We start from the raw sequence: 22,249 nt of genomic DNA on the forward strand, positions 1-22,249 counted from the left end.
ATTAAATTACATCGGACTTTTTCCATGGTTATTCCAATCATTCCGTTTTCATCCACCAGCATCACCCAGCCACTCATGTCATCATAGCATGCAACACTCACTATCACTTCACTTTTAAAGATCACAAATACAAACAGTATGAAGCACCACTGCTAATGATATTACCACCACCACAGACACAATACCTGAGTCACGCACCTGGAATTAACGCAACATCCCATTCTCTTACACGACTTTTACTACCAACACCACGAGAACACCATACGCGGCTCTGTTGTTATTGTTGCTGTTGTTATTGTTGCTGTTGTTGTTGCTGCTGCTATTTAAGATTGCCCTCGTAGTACCATGGGCCTTTTGTCTAGTGACGGCCCATTGCGAGTACAGTGAAGACTTGGCATACAAAGACGACTTTCACGCATAAGTCTTACGGTGGTCGCTCCAGCTGTCGAAGTGAAGTACAATGAATTTCCTATCATCATTAAAGCCTGCATCTCCTTGCCGTATGATTGAATGCAGCTATCGATTATTACCAAGTCAAATGGGCCTCAATCTCACCTCACTTCTCCAGGACGTAGTGGCCTTTGTAAACAACTGTTCATTGTGAAAGTTCGGCGATTTCGTGCTAACAAAGTGCTGTCTCGCAACTCTCGCGCTTCACGACCCGCGACTCGCAACTCCCACAGACTTCACTTGCTTCAATGCGCTTCACGTGAACTTTTGCAACTCACACATTCCTCCGCCCTAGAAGATTTTGCTCTCAATTTCTTTCCAAGATACATGCATTGATTGTTACTTAAAACAAAATTATAAAACGCCATCGTATCATCTAAGTCTTCCTATAACCACGGAATGAACGTCGGGGTTTGATAGGTGTCTCAGAACTATTGTTAGCGTCAGGAATGCTGTTGTGAACTCGTTTCCTTGACGCAGAGTTAATAATATTTTGTTAGGACTTCCACTGTTCTCTTTGAGTGAGGCAGGTCGGTGGATCACTGCACGTCACTCTTGCATTGGATGGACAAGTAGATTTTAATAATGGGTTCGGAGCTGGCGTAATGAATTTGAGCAGCTATTGCCAAAGATCAGCCTGTGGACTGGGCAGTCCAACGTTTTGAGAAGTCTCGAGTCTCGGTGACTGACTCAGCTGAGATACTAAAACACGCTTAAAAAAAAAAAAAAGTAACTCTCCACTGGAAGAAGAAGAAGAAGAAGAAGAAGAAGACTATTATGGGCTGTGAAACTTTTGTTATTCTGCCAACTTTACCTCCCAGCTTCTATTTCTGCATTTTTTCCTGCCATGCGTTTACACTACAGTTTTCTGTGTTGAAAGCTGTGAAAGTGCCTTCCTATGAATTTCGTTCAATTATAATCAAATGCACCTGTACTGACTGCACCTCCTCTGCCGCTCGATTAAACACAATTCCTGCCATCACTCAGTCCTGATACAATGATTAAGACAAGAATGGTGGCACCGTCATTTTGTGGGTGTCTGTGAGAAGAAGTGCATCTCATTCACTTGGGATGTTTCAAGGTGTGGTCGATGGTGTGGTCTGATGGTGTGGTGGTGGTGGTGGTGGTGGTGATGCTGCTGCTGCTGCTGCTGCTGCTGCTGCTATTGCTGCTGCTGCTGCTGATGATGATGATGATGATGATGATGTGGAGGAGGAGGAGGAGGAACTATGATTTACCTGCGTATAAATGTATTAATTACTGTATTTCTTAATGTCTGAGTGTGTACTGTATATATGAAAGCGTAAAATGACTAAGATATGCAAGCATAGATATGTATGCCACTGGTCACTGGTTCGTAATGACTAATTTTTGTAACAATGAATGAAGCGTGAATGGTGTGAGAAGCAGAAAGATAATACTTCCACACCTTACATACTTTTAATTCTGTGTCTCCAAAGATCCTCCTCTTCTCCCTTGCAAATCTTTCTCTCCCAAATGTGCGCATTTCTCCCTCCAGATTCTGTGTTAATTGTGTAGGATCGAACTAATACATTGAAATTCACTTACCTCTTCCATTATTTGTCCATTCAGTTTGGTTCCGCACTGCTTCTCGCGTTCTGTCACCACTATATGGACATTCAAATTCAATTATAGCATGATTCCTCCTCTCGGAAAACCAGCGGTGGTGGGAGGAGCGTGACTAGTGAAATATATCCCTGAGGCTCATCGATGGGACAATGCCTGCCGTGAATGTGGTGATGGACGAAGGAACATCACGTAGTCAATCCAATCTTATGATGTTAGGTTTTGGTTCTGTATATACTGAAATTTGATGCGTTACAGATAGGTGCTGAGTTGAAACCTGGGCACGTTAATGATAAGACTTACCTCGATAACAGTGGAGTTTATGCGTATTTGGTGATGACGAAGGAGGAATCAAAGCTAGCAGCATCTTTCACTTTGGCTGTTCAAACGTGTTAAAAAATCTTACTATATTTTCTGCAGCAGAGCAAAAATACAATGTAGTGAGACAGGAAGAGCTCGTGTTACGTATATGGAATGAGGTGCTGCCCGCTTACTTGAATAAATGTGTTGAAGGTTTTATGCATATATACACGGGAGTATCAGTGATAAGGGTTGTTTTACCTAACATCCAAAACAATTTAGCAGAAGAATTTATAACCTCTCGTATAAATTGTTTTGGATGTTAGGTAAAGCAACCCTTATCACTGATACTCCCGTGTATATATGCATAAAACCTTGCATATTTTTCCGACAAAGTGTTTGTCGGATAATAATAATAATAATAATAATAATAATAAATAATAATAATAATTATTATTATTATTATCATCATCATCATCATCATCATTATCATCATATTATTTATTATTATTATTATTATTATTATTATTATTATTATTCGACACTAACACCCTTATTACTATTCATCTACTCAGGGACAATAGAGTAACACGCCTTTTCTGTCTATCATCACCCTGCGCTCTCCCTCTCCACCTCAAACACCACGAACATGAAAGGCAACACTTCCCAGTCCATTCAGTAGATTAGATTAAACTGGATTAGATTAGATTAGATTATTGACCACAGCTGCAGTTAATGTAATACAAAAAAGTAAGTTAAAATGATCCAGTAAAATAAAAAAAAAAACGTAATAATTACTCGTACATGTAAGCATAAAAATTACATATAAGCATAAAACCTTTTCGTAAAAAAATTCACGAGAAGCATATTTCTACCGGCATAGGCCGCCCGTAGTGATAAGTAAAAGACGTGTAGGACTAGTAACAACCACGAAAATTCAAACTAAATATGACTGAGCTAAAAACGAGCTATAAGAATCGTGAACTACAAATAAAATTTGTATACACGGACACTTGGCGAACTGTAAGTCGAAACAAACTACCTTTAAGATATTTTCCTTTTATAACTCTTAAGAAAACGAAACCACAACAATCTTACATTGCCATTAGAAAATTATTAGTGAAAACGCGTTGCAGTAACGGGTAAACTTGAAAAAAAAAAACTTACAAATTTAGAGAAAGGTAAACCGTAGAAACAGCAGTTACATTAAGAATAAAACTAAAAAAGAAAGCTGTAGAAGAAAATATTTTTCCTCGCTGCAGATTTCACGCAAATTCAATAAAAAGAAAGAAAAAGGCAAATAAATAAAAAAAATACTGATATTCCTAATAAAAAAAAAAAAAAAGATAATATTAAATAAATAAATAATACTAAATAAATGCAAAGTTTTTAAGGACTTGTCGTGTATCTGTTGTAGAATCCAAACATTCAGTAAAACACGTTATAAAGAGTAACTACATTATTCAACATACAACGTCCGGACGTGTCAGTGATAACATGGTGAGTTGTAAGATAAACATAATTTTCATTTCGATGGTTGCTTTATTTAATACACGACCCGTTGGTCGAGAAGAGCGAAAATCCAGGAAAGCCGTAGACAACAGGGCATCCAGCACGCACACAATTTAGCACTAAAATTCGCAACCTCTCGTACAGTCACGATCAAAGTGTATTAACATGCTACATTCTTTTCCACTGTCTTTGGCGTTTTCCCTCAAATTAAAATTCCTGTGTTCTGTTGACAGTCTCCTTACAAAACAAGACAACTGATTGATTCTGAGTAGGTCAGGGGGCTTCAGACTGAAGGAAAACGATAAGGACAGGTGTGGCATGTTAACAGACTTTGAGTAAATAAGTACCGGTAAGTAAGCAAGTAAGTTCATTGCCTTTATATTGATATCTAATAAACAATAAATGAATAGTATTTACAATCAGCCCGGCCTGTTGAACCAAGTCTCTTTAACAGCCTGAGGTAATCAAAGACATATTTTATATATATACGCAATTCCAATACATTATAAATATACAATTGCAATTTCTAAAAACATTCACCTGTTCATTTATTAATACATTCTCCATCATGAAGATCTTTTTTTTTTATGTGAGGGCCACTGGCCAAGGGCAAAAAATTGAGAGAGAGAGAGAGAGAGAAAAAAAAAGGGCGACTTTGCTAGTTCCCATAAGATGTCAGGCAGAATAGAGAGAGAGAGAAAAAAAAAGAGGATAAGTGTTTTGCTGAAACACCTGAAATCTGAAAATTGCTGAAAATCCTGAAATGTGAAAAATTATTGTTCATTTTTTTTTTTTTTTTTTTTTTTTCAAGGATAAATATATTCATATTCCATTTGATATTTTTGACGTGTGACCGTGGCTGTATGCAGAACTCTAAACACGCATCAGCAGATAGAGAACAAAATGGGTTTCGTGAGTTTAATTCTCCGAATCAGATATGCTTTTTATATTCTTATTTGGGATAAGATTATGTGATGTGATGTAATTTTATGTCTGCTTTCTTTAAATCGGTGAGTTACGAAATATCTGGTAAAATCCTGTATCTGAAATGGTCTATTATCATGCAGTTCTAAGCTACAATAAACTAATCTGGTAACTTCCAAGATGCCAGCAAGAATCTGAGCTTTAATAGCTAAGGGCACCACAACTACAGTATCTTGATGCCGCGGTTTACAGCACCGCAGTTGAAGGGAAGAGTTAGCAGAGAACATCTGATGAAGTGAATAACTGTACAGGAATTTTGTCATATGAAACTAACGTAGAAATTCTTATAAGTTCCGGGTTATACGTCAACGAGGTATCAAAACTATATAGTATAGGTGTAGGATAACTGGTCTCTCTCTCTCTCTCTCTCTCTCTCTCTCTCTCTCTCTCTCTCTCTCTCTCTCTCTCTCTCTCTCTCTCTCTCTCATCAAATAGTTTAAGTTCGCAAGGCAAACGGCTCCAGTTTCTGTTAAGTATCGAAACAGTCACTGAATGTTCTCTTCAAGGAGGCGTGACTCAGCTACCGAGAGTCACTCCAGTGTGTGTGTGTGTGTGTGTGTGTGTGTGTGTGTGTGTGTGTGTGTGTGTGTGTGTGTGTGTGTGTGTGTGTGTGTGACAGCATGTCAGTTCACTCTTGGATTTTACGTAATCCAGTCTTTTATGGAGCTTGCGCATCCCTGGTAGTCATCAGTCACTTCGTATACACATACCTTACGATTTGTGTTGGTGTCTGGGAACTTTACCATTACTTGACCCATGTAACAAAGCCATTACCAAAAATTTAATGATGTCAGCCACGCTACTGGTAAAATGAATAATTAAAACGGGTACAAGAAACAAAAGTAACCGAAATGTCATGAATTTTGGTTAGTAAATGTTTCATGATACCCACCACAGTACTGAAAGGGAAAAATCACCTGAAAAAAAAAAAAAAGGTACAGGAAAAGTCATTGAAATATAATATGAATTTTAGTTAAGAAATTTCAAGGGTTTTAATAAATTTTCATATTGTACCATATATTGTTATCCTAAAGATGGCTGTGCCATTTTCCTTGTTTCAGGCTGTGCCATTTTCCTTGTGTCACTTTTCCTGTATGTTTTTTATGGATTAATTTTTCCTATGTCCTTTTTTTTTTCTGCCTTCCGCCTGTTTTTTCTTTCCCGTTTTTTCCAAGTACTCTTTCCAGTCTCTCTTCTCTCTTTCCCGTGCCTTTTTTCTCTGTCATTTTAGAACCCACTTTTTTCGCATGTCATTTCTTTCTGTTACATTTTTCTGCTCAGTATTTTTTTAACCTCTTTTCTGCGTGTCAGTTTTCTCCTAAGCCATTTTTTCCTGATCCTATTCCCCCCTACATACATTCACGTATCCCATCACCATCCAACCAGTCACGACGACCCTGCAGCCTCCAATAATACCCCATCCATACCACCATCACACGACCATGAACAAAGGTGTACCCTCATCAACTTACCTCCGCAGCCACCAGCACTACCACTACCACCACCATCACTGCCGCCGCCACAACCATTAAGCCGTCCCCATAAACACCACCACTGACCCCACTCCCGCTCCGTTAACAGAAAGGTCATTGTGGCGATGAGAGCAGGAGGTTGACAAAAGCTGAGGGAGGGAGTGCAAGGTAGCGGTGAATCAGCTGGTCCAACGTGCCCGCAGTCCCTTTATAACTTGTTAAAAGCATCGCATTCTTAAACGTTCCAGCGTCTTATTCATCATAACATGTTATAATGGAATCAACCCTCAGGCGCAGTCTCTCTGTATCTTATGACAAAGGACAGTGTTCAAAAGTGTGTTCTTCAATGTTTCGGCGTGTGCATGATCTCGATTTGTCATAACATGCTGGTGGTGGAAGTTGCCGGGTTTCCAAGAGTGTTTTAATGAACCTAGGGAAAGTTTAGTAAGGTTTCTGTATCATTACCAAAAAATGTGCCTTTGAGAAGCCGAAAAATCATCTTAAACCTTTGAAGACAGTACTGATGAGAATACAAAGTGTTTCAGAATATAGGTCAAGGACAGTGGCTGTCTGAATTACAGTGAAACACAGAGTGGTGGTCGAATATGAGTGAGGTAACTCTCTCAATGTGTCAACAAGTCCTTTATCATCAGGTAGGAATGTCACAGTTCACGTGTAATGTTCTGTGCACTGAATTTACAAGGAGAAGCAGGTATAGAAATGAAACGCAAGGTCACTAATAGAACATACCCTCACTCACTAAACGTGTCAATAAATCTTTTACTATCACGTAGAACTGTTGTGATTAATGTGACATGTTTCATGCACTGAATATACAAATGCAGCAAGTGTTTTAGAAATGAACATGAAGTGAAAATGTTCCTTTCACTCACATTATATTATTTTCTTTTTATAAATTAATTAGATCAGCCAAGACAATAAATAAAGAAAAAAGAGAGAAAGTCCGCTTATGAAACAGTTACTAAAAAAAAATAAATAAATAAAAAAAAAGATCCGAGAGAAACGCGGATTTAGTTTCTAAAGTGTCTGAGTTTTTTTTTTTTTTTAACCAACATCGAATATTCAAATTGTAAGTCTAATCTTGATAATGTTGAAAATACTTAATACTGATTTTCTTTTTGAGAACTGGCATGTCGACTCTTATTTATTTATTTATTTAATTTTTTTTCACAGAAAAACTGTTAAATAAGAAATACTGATATGAACAAGAATATGATAAATTTATTTTCACAAACTAGATAAGCTTGAAAAATTGCATCCCTAAATTTAAACAAATTCTTCTTTCATTTCACTGCTCTGTCATGCACTCCCACATTTATGCTATGATGAAGTATTAAATTCGCGGAAACGTCCAACTGCTGCATCTGATCGCCTGAGAGACGCAAGCTGGGAACGAGACAGACAGGGAGAAATAAATTTACCGAGGTCATCTGTTTCCTTTCCTTTACTTGATGCGACACACACACACACACACACACACACACACACACACACACCAAGACGCCTGTCGAAACAATAATTACTCCCAGGAAGGCCTCAAGCGGTGGATCAGGGGGTGCTGCAAACTTATCCATGATCCAGCTGTGACCTTTCTGAACGTTTCCCTTTGTATCTCACAAAGCACAGCCCGCCCTTTAAAGATAAGTCTTCTCCTTCACACAACTCTACATACGCTTAATGCACGCACACCTCTATTCTACATTTAAAATTCAGAATTTTTAATATGGCGACTACTACATCAGCCTCGAAATTCCCGTCTAAAGAGGGACCATAAGGATCCCCAGCTTGGACTGCTCTTCTGGTATCGACCCTAAGTGTCTTAACACACCCTCAACATTTCCTTCGTTAACTTCTCCAACATTCGCCTTAGATCTAATTTTCAATCTGTAGAACACCACCTTTCCTCTCCTAAACCTCAGTTTTTTCTTATCGAAACCCAGGTGTCTGAGGGAACTGACTATCTCCTTCTCTGTTCCCTCCTTTTTCTCTGTCTTCATTTTAAATTCGAAAATGGATGTTGCGTCTATGTACGCGACGACCTAACTTACTCTCATGCCCACGCTCTTGAATCTTCCGAATTTCCTACCATTTCGCAGAGTCACTCTCAAACTACATTTATCTGTGTTGTATACTCCTCACCTAACTCCTCTAACTATAAAATTTCTTTGACTATTTAAGTTCCAAATTGGAGCACATACTGACTCTTCCTTTTCGCTGAGATCTCTATTCTCGGAGACTTTAAAGTTCACCACCACCTTTGGGTTTCCTTTCTCATTACTGACAAACCTGGTGAACTAAGCTTTAACTTTACTATCCTCCACGACCCAAAGCAATTAGTGCAACACTAAACTCGTATTCCTGACCGTCTTGGAGACACGTCCGACATTCTAGATCTTTTCCTAACTACTAATCTCTGTCTTCTCCGTTAGGCTCCTCCAATCACAATCTTATATCTGTATTTTTTCCTGTCGCCTCAATCCCTCCTTAGGATATCCTAAAGTGGAGGTGCCTCTGGCGTTTTGGCTCTGTTAACTGGGGGAGCCCAAGAAACTATTATTCTGATTTCTTATGGAATGACTACTACTTCCTTGTCAGAGACCGTCTCTGTGTGCTGAGCTCATAATAAAGGTGTCTGGCATAGAGGCGTACATTCCTCATTCTTTCTGTCACCCTAAACATTCCAAACCTTGGTTTAACTCAGCCTGTTCTCGTATTGTACATGATAGAAATGCAGCCTTCAATCACACAAATCTCATGCGTTTTATATTTTTGCCCGAAATTATGTCAAGACTTCTGTAACTAGCCCAAAACTTTTCATTAATAAAAATGTAAAAATCTTGATCGATTAAACTCCCGTCTTGACTTCTGGCACCTCACCAAAAATATGTCCAACAACTTTTCTTCTTCATCTTTCCTCTTCTGTTTCAATCCGATGGCATCACTGCCATCTCATCTATCTCTAAAGGTGAACTCTTCGCTCAAACCTTTTCTAAAATTCTACCTTGGATGATTCAGGGGTTGTTCCTCCCTCTCCTCCACCCTCCGAGTATTTCATGCATCCCTTTAAGATCCTTCACAATGATGTTTTCCACGCCCTCTGTGGCCTTAACCCACGGAAGGCATATAAACCTGATGGGATCCCTCTTTATTGTTTTCCGAAACTATATCTCCGTGCTTGCATTTTACCTAGTCAAACTATACCAATTCTGTCTGTCAACATTTACCTTTTCTTCTAGCTACTTGGGAATTTGTCTATATTCAATCTGTTCCTAAGAAAGGTCACTTTTTCAATCTTTCAAACTACCGCCCTATTGCTTTACATTCCTGCCTCTCTATAGTTTTTGAATCTATCCTCAACAGGAAGATTCTAAAACATGTCAGTTCACAATCTCATATCTGATTGTCAGTATGGGTTCCGTGGTGGCCTCTCTACTGGTGATATTCTGGCCTTCCTCACTGCCCTTTTGCATAAAAGAGAGAGAGAGAGAGAAAAAAAAAAAAAGAATCAGCCCTGATCACGAATTTTGGTGAGGCATGAATGAAGGGACTTTGTTCACTAATGTATTGTCAGGAAGTTGTTGTTGGTTAATGCAATACTGCTAATGATGTGTGGCGAGGCGGTGGAACAATTTATTGAATCCACTAGAGTGCTAAAATTAATTCTTTTTGCCGATGACACCGCCATCTTCCATTCAGTGAACAACGTTATCTCGCCAAGAACTAAAATTTATATTGACTTGGCTAACAATTAACAAGTTATCTATGAATATTCAAAAGACGTATTATATTTTTTTTTTCTGGGAGCAAACAGTACAGTGGCAAATTCATTGTAGACATTTGTAATAATTCCATTAAAAATCTCAAATTGTTGAATATATAGGAATACAAATATATCACAAAATAACGTGAAAAATCACACTGACCACATAGACAGAAAAATTCATTAGGAATAATATACAAGGTAAGACATCTATTGACTGAAAACACTTATAACATTATATTATACGTTAATTCATCCGTATCTTCAGTACTATAATACTGTTTGAAGGATGGCAAATAAAACCACACTCAGCCCATTATTTATCCTGCAAAAGAGGGTTATACGTATACCTGACATCTATGTGATTGGATGCTTAAAATTCATATAAGATCATCAACAGAGCTCTATTTTATCTTTGTCGTTCGCTTCGAAAATACGCTGTAGCGAGACGGGAAATCGGCACCTGCTAAGACCTCCATTTCCAAAACTTGAGGTACAGAGAAATTTTGTCATGTACTTAGGATGCCAGCAATGGATTATAATTCCAGATTACCTTAAGAACGCTACTAATTCAATTACCTTCAAGATAAACATTAAAAATACCTCGTTAATGGCTACTTAATGTTTTCTTGTATTGCGCTGTTTTGAGACCGAGACTGACGACTCCACAAAGGATATGGAGGAAGAGAAAAACCCGCAGCAGTCGCCGCAGACGAGTGCATTGGTGTTCGGTGTCCGTTACGTGCGGCTGTGAGCCGAGGTGCTCGGGGAGCGTGCACACCAACAAAGTGAGAAAGAGCAGGAGAAAGGCGAACACACACAACGTTCGGCACAAATCATACCAACGGGAATCACCGAACAGTATGAGCGGCTGTGGACTCAAGTTTTCGGGAAGAGTTTAGAATGTGGTCGGCAGATCAGCCCAGCGGAAGATGGCACACGTCATGTGCTGACTGACGAGTTCAGCGAGAGTCCAGACTGCCAGCAGCAGGAGGAAGGGGAAGGTTCACACAGCAGTGCAGAGGAAGGCGCCACGCGTTATATGCGGCTATGGAGCCAAGTGTTCGGGAATAAGAGAGACGCAAAGGATGTCGACACTAACAACGTCGAGGAGGATATCGGTTGTAACTGGGCCAAAGAGGGCACCGAGGTTAGCATCGCCGTGGAGGACAGCGAGAGAAACAGCGCAGTGGAGGATAGCGAGAATGAAATGACAGGATGGCAGACAGTACGCCAGGCTTTTAACCTATAATTTCACATTTCCCGCAGCAGTCCTTCAACTGTCTTGCTTTGTTCCCTTCATACTGTTCCATGATGGAAGAACGGAAGAGCCTAAAGGCCTCTAGATCGTCAGGCAGAGTCCACAATAGGAACAGCAAGAACAAGAAGGCGAAGGAGCAAACCAGTCACCGCAAATTAGCACATCGGAAGTCAGCACTCGTTACGTGCGGCTGTGGACTGATGTCCACAATGAGGCGGGACCGGACTCCAGACAGTCAATGACACATTCTGAAAAGTACACAACTTTTCATCCCTTTAAAGTACTTCTTCAAGATCATATAGGTATGCATTAAGTAATTATGAAAAATTGTCCTATGAGTTGTTCTTTGGACCATACAATAAAGGAACCACGAGAAACACTAAGTATTTCGTATCCTTTGCACGGGGCGCCTCTCTCCACAAAACCTGCAACACTATCGCAAGCAGCTCAGGAAATGCTTACGGAGTTGATACTTTACTTATTTATTTATTCATTATTTGTTTATTTATTAGTTATTTTTACACAGAATTTGAGGAAAAGATGTGGCGTTCTTTTGTGCTTTCGAGAAACGTGATCGTAGAAATTTCATGTGATTATCAATGTATGCTACTTTCTCTCAGCCCTATTCTGTTCACTTCTCTAATCAGTACATTATTTTCAATCATTTATTTATTTTTTTTGGTATATTTTTGGAGCTCCCTGCCCGCTTCATTATTTCCTCCTATTATTAGTATCATTATTATTACACACACACACACACACACACACACACACACACACACACACACACACACACACACACACACACACACACACACACACACACACACACACACACACACACACACACACACACACCATATATATAAAAAACGAAATAAGAGGTCTACACTACAATATTGAGGAGAGACTGTTTGGAATAACTAAAGATGTGTGCATTGTGAGTGAGGAGGGAAAACTAAGGTTATGTCACGTTGGTCGAAGAAATAAAGGGAATGGAACAAGAGGAGAGAAAAGATCGTCTGGTGAGGGAGGAGTGATGGAAGGGAAGAGAAACAAGAATAAAAGATAGGAGAGAAGAGATGTGTAAAAGACTTGTTGCTGAATTTAGCTTTCCTTATAGTTCTGTTCACATGTTAAATAATATAGGGGCCTGGGTGGTAGAATGAAGTAACATTCATCATTTTGTATAATAAAAATATGAATGAACAGACATGGATATAGCCAAACCCAAAGTGAGTTCTTGGGCATAGCAGTTAGACAAGTTTATAAAATTCCTAAAAATAAATAAATAAAAAAAAAAAAAAATATACATACATGTAGAGAGAGAGAGAGAGAGAGAGAGAGAGAGAGAGAGAGAGAGAGAGAGAGAGAGAGAGAGAGAGAGAGAGAGAGAGAGAGAGAGAGAGAGAGAGAGAGAGAGAGAGAATGAATGTAATGAAAAATAATAAAATGTATAAGTAGTAGTAGTAGTAGCAGCAGTAATAGTAATAGTAGTAGTAGTAGTAGTAGTAGTAGTAGTAGTAGTAGTAGTAGTAGTAGTAGTAGTAGTAGTAGCAGCAGCAGCTGTAGTATGTAATAGTAGTAGTATGTAGCAGAAATAGTAACAGCAGCAGCAGCAACATCAGTAAAGCAAAGGTGGAAAAAACTACAAAAAACAGGAATGAAGAATGAACCGCCTGAATGAATGAAGGGAGGGAGGCGCGAGGGGACGCTTACTGTTTATTCACCAATGCTAAATAAACAAGGGTGTGGAGGAAAAATATTAACTCGACTTAACTCATCACGTTTACCTCTCCCTCTCTCTCTCTCTCTCTCTCTCTCTCTCTCTGACAGTTCCCCTCGCTAACCTTCCACCTGCTGACTACCAAGTATAAACCTCAACCTGCTAAATGCCTCCACCTGCTGCCTGCCTGCCAGCTACTTAAATAACCTTACCTGCCTGCCTTGCTGTGCCACCTGTCTCCACCTGCTGCTTCCACCTGCTACCTGCCTCCACCTCCTGCTGGCTGCCTCGACGTGCTCCCTATTGATCCCGCCTCGCCTCGCCGATGGGACGAGTTGCAACACCCGAGACTGTAATCCTTTGTACCCTTAAAGGCATGATTGTACAGTGTTGTGTGTATGCATGTGTCTGTCTGTCTGTGTGTGTGTGTGTGTGTGTGTGTGTGTGTGTGTGTGTGTGTGTGTGTGTGTGTGTGTGTGTTGTAGAAGGGCCAGTATTCGTGTGGTAACAAATGTGCCTCAGTACTCTCGCCACATCTCCCTCTATTGCAATGGTTTATGTCAGCAGTTTGTCATCCCGGGTCGCACAGGCAGACAGACAGACAGGCAGGCAGGCAGGCAGGCAGGGAGACAGGAAGGCAGGAAGGCAGGCAGGAAGGCAGGAAGGCAGGCAGTAAAGCAGGCCCCCTTCCTCCTTTCTCCCTTTACCCATCTTTCTGTCTGCCCTTTGCCTTGCTCCCTCTCTACCTTCCTCCCTACCTACATACCTACCTACCTGCCTGTCTGCCTGTTTATAACTTACCACTTTCTCATTTGCTAACCTTTAGTTCTAAGATGCATCAGTCATCTGGCCTGTTTACCACTTGCGTTCCTTCCTCTCTGCCTCCAAGCCTGCCTGCCTGTCTGCCTGTCTATGCCAAGATGTATTTCATAAGTTATTTGTCCTGCTTGTCCCTTGCCTTACTTCCTACCTACCTACCTGCCTGTCTGCCTCTATGTCTATCTGTCTATTTCCCAGTCCTTCAATTCTAAGATATATTTTTCAGTTCTCTTGTTTGTCCCTTACCTTCCTCCCTACCTCCCTATCTGCCTATCTGTCTGCCTAGCCAACACTTTTTCATTACGCAAACCTTTAATTCTTAGACGCGGTTAACCATTTCATTTGTATGGGCTTCATGAACCCCCAAAATACTGTAAAGATTGTTTTGCATGGAGACAGAGGAGACAAGAGAGAGAGACAGAGAGAATAGGAGGGTACTATCATTTTCTCTTTATTTCAGATTACAAAAATACTTAGAAAAGTTTAGTACACACAGATAAGGGCCCAAAAAAGCTGTTGGTGACTGAAAGAAAAATTGTGTTGCAGTAAATGTTTGTTTTCTTTTTTTTCAGTGTTCGATATTTTCCTATAATCGAATGCAGCTTTTTAAACAGTTGTATTTGCATTACAGCTACTTGAATAGTTTCGTAGCTTACGAAAGTCACGATCAATCTCGTATTCTCTCTCTTATATCTCAGTGTGTACATGTAAACAAATCCTTACACTGCTCTGAATGTTAACAAAGGATGACTACGACAGCAAAAGTGTTAAGTGTTCACGTGTGGCATCAGTGTGAAGTGTTTAGTCTCCGGTCTGGCGCGAGTGTGATATCCATAGGCGGTGGTATCACTTTTAGCGGGGAAACCTGATCATTATATAGTAAAATCATGGAAATTAGAGGCATTAATGTATTATGAATATGATGCCCAATAATGACAAGATAATTTGTTAGATGACTGTTTAATCACAGAATTAAGTATCATTATCCTCATTGTTTCGGTTCTTCATCCTTCAGTTCCTCATATCTGTGTTCTAATGGTAGTTTCACCTGGATATGTATGCGTGAACACTTTTATCAGCATGTTGTGTTGGGGATCCACTGGTTTGTAGATAAAACGTCTTGGAATTATCGTTGTCTCAGGGGATGATAGGCAGCATTAGAAACTCCACGGCAATCAACCTTAATTAGGAGTTTACTGAGAGCTGACGATGTGTAAGTCTTGTTTGGGGCTTTCGAATATGTTCACCTCATTTAGTTTCCAGTCTTAGCATAAATTTAATCGCATGGGACATCAGAGATGGAGATACTGATATCCTGCTTCGGAATAAAGAAATAATGGCTGCTGTGATACTCAGTTAAATAAATTAGATATTCGTAATATTGTATTTCGAGTGTAAATTGACCGTCATTTAGTAATGATATAACATAGGCAAGAGCTATTATTACCGGGACTCGCCCATCTTGATAATGAGCATATCCTGCTGCGCCTCAACGGGCGGGTGAACAGTGGCTGCCATGCGGACCCCGTCACTACCTACTTCGCCTAACGGGTAACACGATCCGTGATGGAAATGATGGGGATGCTGATCCTCCTCTCGTAGCTTGTTAGGGATAAGGGGAAGAGGAGCGGATAAGGGATGGAAAGGACGGAGGGCCGGCACCAGAGCTCTCGTATTCCTTGACGCCAAACACCTTACTCTCGCCACCTGATACCCCTACCAGCCAGCAGGCGTGGGCGGGGCGCCTAGGTAGAGTGGCGGTGCTGAAAGGCATATTCCTGCATCCCTCCATCCTCCAGGCAGCTGAGAACCGACTTAAAACCGCTTTTGCATGCGAAAACCCGGTCTAAACAAGTGTAGCATGAAGACTAACACGCGAGGTACGTCTCTCCCTCTTCAGGTTTACACATGAAACCCAGCATCGTGTACTCCCCGCCAGCCGGTGCACACAGGGAGGTGTACGCACACACTCACACACCTCACCGCCATCATCTACACACGCAGCCCCGCCCGACACCCTCGCCGCATAAACCTCAGCTAAACACTAAACTTAGCAAGAGAGTTTAGGAAGTATTTTCATTTTGGCGACGTTAAGTGGCTGGAAACTTTTACAAACTTCTGCTTAATGCTTAATTGCAGCGTCGCAGCCAAGGAGGGATAGCAACGTATATTTTGATCTCTCTCTCTCTCTCTCTCTCTCTCTCTCTCTCTCTCTCTCTCTCTCTCTCTCTCTCTCTCTCTCTCTCTCTCTCTCTCTCCTCTCTCTCTCTCTCTCTCTCTCTCTCTCCTCTTTCTCTCTCTCTCTCACTTTCATATATACTTACTTCATTACCACCTCGAGTCAGCACAGCCCTTCAGTCAGTCCTCAAAGTCCTCGCGCCACCTCACTCCCACATTCCCACACTACGGCACGTCGAGTGAGGACTTATGGGCTGGCGGGCTGCGGGGGTAACCACTCTACACCGTGTCTCGGTCAGCTGTTTCACCGACATCAAACAGCTGCGTAGATAAAATGAAACCTAGAATAGCAGGACAGTATGGGCGGTGCAGGGGGAGAGCGAGGCTGGCGGCAGGATCGGGGACGCCGCCGCTGCGTGAGGCCATCAGGGCGCCGCGCCCCCCTGCCCTGAGTGATGGTCCATCATCAAACAAATACGCGGCGGGGGTGTTTCAGCGGCACCGATTGCAGCGGCACACTCAGAATGGCGGACAATCACTATCACGAGCGCCAATCACGACTGCAAATTACTTCAATTAAAATTCTACATCCAAAAAAATTAAGTTTACCTCTTGATATGACGGCAGGAAGCACCACCTCCATGGCGATGATGATGATGGCGCGGCGGCGGTGGTGGTGGTGCTGGGAGGGGGGTGGTGTTGGTGAGGGTGGTGGTGGGGATGACAATGACGGTGACGGTAAGGTTTATGATAGTGATGATCTGACTATTAGTGAAATAGTGATTATGGAAATGGGTATTTTTTTTGCCGTCAATTATAGTGAAAAATAAAATAAAATAAAATAATAATAATAATAATAATAATAATAATAATAATAATAATAATAATAATAATAATAATAGTAATAATAATAACAATAATAAAAATAAAAATAATAATAGTAATAACGATAACAGTAACATTTTCATTATATTTTTTTCCATCAATAATCCTTTTATCATTACCATCGTTGTTAACAGGCCACTATCATCGTGACTACCATCATCAGCACGATCACACACTGGCTACACTGTTAAACACTACTAGTCCCTGTGCCTCTGAGAACTTATCACCAACCATTCTGCGCGAGGATCAACTGCGCGGCCCGCTCGCGTCTCTCCACATCAAGGCTCCACCGCAACACTGGTTTAGCCATGCAGCGTCTTGATATACCAATCCCCTTTATATACACCCCCTTTTCAGCAACTGATCGACTAAACGGACTACTGTAGATGTGGGTGTGTCTCTCGTAAAGGTCCTTGAGTTCCGTTACCTATGTGTTACTATTTAAACATTCACAACTGCTCTCCTTTCTTACCGCCACGTGCAACAACACTTCCATGCTCGACGGATGTCACTCAAGCATTCTAGAGCTCTGTACGCATTGCCCTTTCCTGGTCTCCCTGGTTTTCCTCTTAGCCTCATATATCTCTTATTCTTTTTAGTTGTTTTCGTCAATTGTAAAAATATTTGGGCGATGGAGAGATGTCACTAAATCGTAAAAACATAAGCGAGGGATGAGAAGATGAGGCCAAAGAGCATGTGCCTGATGAGAGAGAGAGAGAGAGAGAGAGAGAGAGAGAGAGAGAGAGAGAGAGAGAGAGAGAGAGAGAGAGAGAGAGAGAGAGAGAGAGAGAACGATGACTGGCTGTACACCGAGAAACAGACCTCGCATTAATTAAGGGCAGAACTGAAATACATATAAAGTTTTGACACAAAGCCAAAATCTAAAAAAAAAAAACTTCCCTAGATCTTGCACAAAGCTTGGTAGTGAATTGCAAAGAAAAAAAGTGAATAAATTAACAGAAAATAAAAATAAGAAAACAAAACAAAAACACGAGCAATAGTGGAGGAAAAATGTTGTCTCTACCTAACATTGAAATAGAAACGGCTGATGGTAATTGTGAATAAAACCATATAACATCATAATGACCGTGTCCTTGTGGCTACGCGAGGCCGCCACGTGCACATCAGCAGCCGCGTGTATAATGGCGCGGAGGGTTGTGCTGTCTGTTGCCTGTGCATCGCTCCCCTCGCCATGCTGTGCTACCGGCGACATGGGTTTGCTCACCAATTATTCTGAGGATTCTGAGGAAGGTAAAGGCTTTCTGTCTTCTGATTAGGCTGGGCTCAGACTGCCGGGCTACCTTCCGCATGTTATCACGCACACGTAAAGTCTTCTTTCCCTGCTTCCAACCGCCCGTTTCCCCTTAGAATTCCCCTCCTAGTTTTACTTTTCTATATAGCGATTACTGTAAAGTTAATGTAAATGGTAATTAGGAAGAAAATTGATGAATGATACTAAATTTTCTTCTTCCTTCTCCTCCCTCCTCCTACTTGTGGTTTTTCTTTTCTATATAACGATTACTGAAAAGTTAATGATGCGATTGGTAATACATCAAGGGAGCAACTGACCAATGAAAACAAATTCTCCCGTTTTCTCTTCTCTTCGTCTTTTTATTTAATTTTCTTTTCTATATAATGATTGAGATAGCATTAAACACTATATCAAAAAGACTGCCAACATCTCCTCGTCCTCGTCTTCCTCTCTTTTATTTAATTTTCTTCTTATTATTTTATTCTTTTATTATTACCTTCATTATACATCCTTATCTAGGAACTCCCTCAGTAACCCTGCTTAAGCTTCCGCAATCCTCCTTCCTAAATGGTTCCTCGCAGCCAGCCAGCCAGCGTCTCTCTCTCTCTCTCTCTCTCTCTCTCTCTCTCTCTCTCTCTCTCTCTCTCTCTCTCTCCTCTGGCGTTGGTGGTAGTGGTGGTGGTTGTGTGTTGCTAATGTTGATTATGAGTGTGAGGATAGGGGGTGGTGGTGGTGGTGGTGGTGGTGGTAATTGTTGGGTAAGCTGTGATGGTGATAGTGATGGCATCATGGCAATGGTAATAATAATGATGATGATGATGATGATAAGGGTGATAGTGATGATGATGGCGTAACTTGTAAATTGTAATGATGAACAATGATGATGATGATAATGATAATAATAACGATGAAAACAATGTTGCTTTAACGTTCTAATGATGAAGAAACAACAATAACATGATTCACCTTGGTGGGACGAACAACAAAGCAAGAAAAAAACAACAACAACAACAACTTCTCTATATTCCCAAATCAAACTTTCTCGTCTTCCTCATCGTCGCATTTGTCATCGTCAATTTCATCTCTCTCCTCGTCCATCTCATCTTCCACCTTCCTCTTTCCCCTTGATATTTCCTCACGTTCGGGCAATCAAAGTCAGACAGTGTGGAGGCGGAAGAAATTAAGCAGCTCCACCCTTTTAATCTCATCTTTTTCCCTCCTTCTCCTCCACGTGGGAAAGGATTCGCTCCACACGTAAACAAGTCCACAAACATCTCAACTTTAAGTCAAATCAAATCAATCAAAGTGAGGCAGCGAAATGAACAGAGTATTTCTTTTATTTATTTATTTTATTTTTTTTCGTACGTCACTGTCAATTGTTGTTTATCTTGTTCGCGTGTTTGTCTGTGTTTTTATCGGTTTACTGGTCTGTTGATTTACGTGTGCCTGCTTTAACTCTCTCTCTCTCTCTCTCTCTCTCTCTCTCTCTCTCTCTCTCTCTCTCTCTCTCTCTCTCTCTCTCTAAAACACACACACACACACACACACACACACACACACACGTAGATTTAACTCGGCGTATCATGTGTCTGAGAGAATTGGGAAGCAGGTTATATGTGTGTGTGTGTGTGTGTGTGTGTGTGTGTGTGTGTGTGTGTGTGTGTGTGTGTGTGTGTGTGTGGTATTCATGGGGCCTGCTGTCGGCGCAGTACGGCTGTGATGACATTTGCCTTCTTGTTAGACTCAGACATTTATTTTTACTCCTAAGGCGATAACAGTTGCGCTTCTCGTCGTTCTTTAAACCCAACCCACCCGCAGGCAATCACACACACACATAGGGGGTAGACAGGGCGGCCGTGTGGTGTAGCGTGGTATAGTGTGGTAATGTGATATTGTGCGGTGTGGCGCGGTATTGTGTGTGTGGTGTGCAGCGCGCGAGTAAGTCAGACTGAACGGCGGAGTCCCCATGACTCTGATAGGCGAGTCAGTGGTTAAAGATGCAGATTATCTTTATTTCTGGCGGTGGGGAGGGGAAGGATGATGGATGTGATAAGGGAGGGAGGGAGGGAGGGAGGAAGGCAAGGGAGGGGTGGGTTAGACGGAAGGGAGGGAAAGAAAAGGAACCCCCTGACATCTTTAAGTCCACCATCAGGCAGGGTGAGGAGGTGTGCTGCTTCTGCTGCTGCTGCTGTTTGTGTGTCTTGTGTGTACCTAATGTTCTCCTCTTCCTTTCTGCTCTACATGTCTTCTATATTCTGGTAGGTGTGTGTAATAGTAGTGGTGGTGGTGATAGTAGTAGTAGTAGTAGTAGTAGTAGTAGTAGAAGTAGCAGCAATAGTAGTAATAATGCATTTCTATGGTAAACATGAGCCTCTATTTTAATGTAGGGAAGTGTGTGTGTGTGTGTGTGTGTGTGTGTGTGTGTGTGTGTGTGTGTGTGTGTGTGTGTGTGTGTGTGTGTGTGTGTGTGTGTGTGTGTGTGTGTGTGTGGTGGTGTGATCCTCGCTTACGTACATCGCACCTGATCTCTAATTAATTAAAAAGGTTCAGCAAGAAGAGAAACACTGACTTGATTTCCTCCTCCTCTTTACCTTTCCGTTACCGCGTCCCTCTGCTCTCTCTCTCTCTCTCTCTCTCTCTCTCTCTCTCTCTCTCTCTCTCTCTCTCTCTCTCTCTCTCTCTCTCTCTCTGCCGCCACTTCCTCCTTTCCTCTCCTCAGCTCCCTGCCCGCACACCACTTACTTTCCTCATTCTTAGATCCCTGCTCCTCCTCCTCCTCCTCTTCTTCCTCCTCTTCCTCCTCCTCCTCCTCCTCCTATTCTTCCTCCTCCTCGATCTCCTCCGTTACCTTCTATTCACTCCTTCCCACCATCACCTCCACTTTTTTTCCCCACCACTTCCCTTTAGTCTTCATCCACTTCTCTCCTCCCCCTTCATCCATTTCCTAAGTCGCCGTCCCTTCAGCCACCTCTCTTCTCACCTCCCCTCCACTTCCCGTCTTCCAGCCTCCGCATTTCACCACACCTTTAAAGAACCGTGGCAAGGAAAAAAAGAACAAAAATTCTCTCAGCACTCGCTCTAACACGCTCATAACTATAAAATTACCTTCCATAACTAGGCTAATGGTCAGGTTAATGATATTTAATGCGACATGAAATGCTTTCAGCCAGGCCGGAGTGGACTTGCCCGACGCGTGTTACAACCCGGAGCCAGGGAGACCAGGCGGGCGGGGGCTGGGGGTCGGCTGCCTTAAGGAAGAGAATGAGGCAGTGGGAAGCTTCGTCGTGTCACAAGGCGAAGAAGGGAGTGAAACCAGTAAGGTTTACGAAAATGTAAACCGTGAGTCTTCATTTATATTTCCTAAGCATATACCTAATTAAAAAAAAAAATGGTGATTATCAATTTTTACTGAATTTAAATTTTCAGTATTTTTGCAACATCGTCACAAGAGCGTGCTGAACAAAGCATTTGGAGATGTGTATGCTGGTCACAGTGGAACATGTAAACTTACTCAGTCCGATAGTTTCTGCCTTAATCAAGAGCATATTCAGTGTTGGAAGCAGTGAGTGCTGGATGGCAAAGTTTGTGAGTAGGTCACGGATGGACGGAAGACTAAACTGATGAGACTGAGAGGACCCGGAGAGTCTACCTTCTAAATACTGAGGTTTTTACTCTACCTCTTTCTCACCGGCTAGGATATTTTAATTATTCAGTAGTAGCGTGAGGTAACAGCTGCATCAGACCATTTCATTCGCTATTTATGTTAGACCTCCCTGAAGATGAAGGGACAAGACAAAGGAGGACGCGACAGTCTACGGTCAGCCTGCGTACACTTTTGCTTGTGTTCAGTGCTGGCCAACTGCTATCACTTTCCATCAGCGTCGATGAAAGCACGCGTGTCTTTTCGATTCTCTTCCTGTACATCGTGAATATCTCACTATAGAAGGAGTAAATTATTCTCCCGTGACGTGCTGGGATGACTGATAATTACTCGTTCTATACCAAGTTAAAATCGACCTGGAATTCCTTTGGTCCATGAACA

This window comes from Scylla paramamosain, chromosome 17, assembly GCF_035594125.1.
Source record: "Scylla paramamosain isolate STU-SP2022 chromosome 17, ASM3559412v1, whole genome shotgun sequence".
NCBI lineage: Eukaryota > Metazoa > Arthropoda > Malacostraca > Decapoda > Portunidae > Scylla > Scylla paramamosain.